We start from the raw sequence: 1,689 nt of genomic DNA, 5'->3' as shown, positions 1-1,689 counted from the left end.
CTGACCTGCCCAAGGTCGCATTGTTGGAAAGTGGCAGCGCTGGCCTCCCAACCTGAGACTGACCACTCCAAAAGTCTCTTTAATGACTTATGCATCCTCCCATGGTTCTGATGTGTAAACCTTAGCTTCTCGTCTGAATTGGAAATCAGGTTAAACTGTAATTTTTAAAACAATCTTCAGAGAAAAGGATGGTTTCATATCACTGGTTGGCATTATTTAAAAATGGGGCAGCTAATCAATATGTAACAAACTGTCGTTTTAATTTTTTATCATCATGCTCCCCAGAAGTCTTCCTTCCCTCTCTTCATACAATATTTTTGTTTGTTTGTTAATCCCCACCAGAGGATATTTTTTTTCATTGATTTTTTTTGGGGGGGGGAGAGTGGAAGGGAGGACAGAAGGATGGAGAAAGAGAGAGGAACATCCATGTGCAAGAGACACATCTACTGGTTGCCTCCCGCATGCACCGCGACTGGGTAGGGGATGGAACCTGCAACCCAGGTACGTGCCCTTGACTGGGAATGGTACCCATGACCCTCCGGTACCTAGGTCGATGCTCTAACCACTGAACACGCCAGCCAGGCCTTCATACACTATTTTTTTCCCCATCACCTTTTACTTGCACCTAGTACGTTTCCCTATTTCAGTCCACTGAGTCACCGGTCAGCCCAGCTAAGAGTATAAAAACCCTACCACTTTGGGAGTGGAGCCCTTGAAGGTCACCAAACAGACCACTGAAGTCCAAGGCCAGGGTGCCAGCTAGAGTCAGAGTTTGGAGGGAGTCATATTTCTGTTTTCTTCCTCGGCAAGTAGGAGCTGGAGATCTGGTGCACGATCACCAGGACTGGATAGAGGGGCAGCGCCAGGCACAGGTACCAGGCCGCGCCTTTGATCTGGGCCTGGAACCACACCGAGTACATGCCTAGGACCACTGTCACAGTAGCCATCAGGTAGACCACCAGTCCACACGTCAGATGGTAGAGCTTGAGGCGAGCCACCCTTGAGACCCTGGCTTCCCCGGGGGGAGAGCAGGCAGAGCCCACACAGTGCCTGGCCCCCCCGTGGCCAGCAGCGTCAGAGCCCCCACCCAGCTGTGCCAGGGCGCCAGGTGGGGCAGCTCGCTGCGGGTCCTGCTGGCGATGATGACGCCCAGGCCCAGGGCTGCGCTGAAGAGGGCCAGGCTCTGCCCCACCCAGTGCAGTCGGATCCAGGCCTTTCCTTTCAGGAGCAGAAGGAGAACAGGGAGTGCTCAGGTGGGAAGAGGAGGATGGCCTCGGCCATGAAGACGCAGAAAGCCAAGGTCATGAATACAGGGTGCCGGGAGAAAAGACTGGTTCCCGGCCGGGACAGCACAGTCAGAAAGATGGTGAAGCCCAAAGCCAGCAGATGCGCCAAGATCCCACTGCCTCTCAGCAGCCAGCGGGTCAGTCTCGGCTCCCTCCCTGGAGCGGGAACCAGACCCAACTCCAGGCTCTGCATAGCCGGACCAGACCGGCGCTCACTCCCGGCCGCCCTAGCGTGTCTTCCAGGTTTTCGATCCACTGGCACCGCGCCCGCGGGAGGCTCCACCCCCCATACACTATTTTTAATACACTATCCACCTTCTGATAAAAACCAAATGCTATGAAATGCATTAGGGATGCCCAAGAAAGTAGAGACATTCAGCAATTTAAAAGGTTGTAGAAAAAA

The 1,689-nt window shown here is 53.6% G+C and overlaps 1 pseudogene; it reads right to left on the bottom strand.

Moving 5' to 3' along the window:
• Nucleotides 1–782: 782 nt before the first annotated feature.
• On the bottom strand, nucleotides 783–1,479 carry LOC118665755 (annotated as a pseudogene).
• Nucleotides 1,480–1,689: the final 210 nt, after the last annotated feature.

This window comes from Myotis myotis, unplaced genomic scaffold, assembly GCF_014108235.1.
Source record: "Myotis myotis isolate mMyoMyo1 unplaced genomic scaffold, mMyoMyo1.p scaffold_m19_p_11, whole genome shotgun sequence".
Classification (NCBI taxonomy): domain Eukaryota; kingdom Metazoa; phylum Chordata; class Mammalia; order Chiroptera; family Vespertilionidae; genus Myotis; species Myotis myotis.
The sequence above is the reverse complement of the archived record's forward strand: the minus strand, read 5'-3'. Positions and strand labels throughout refer to the sequence as shown.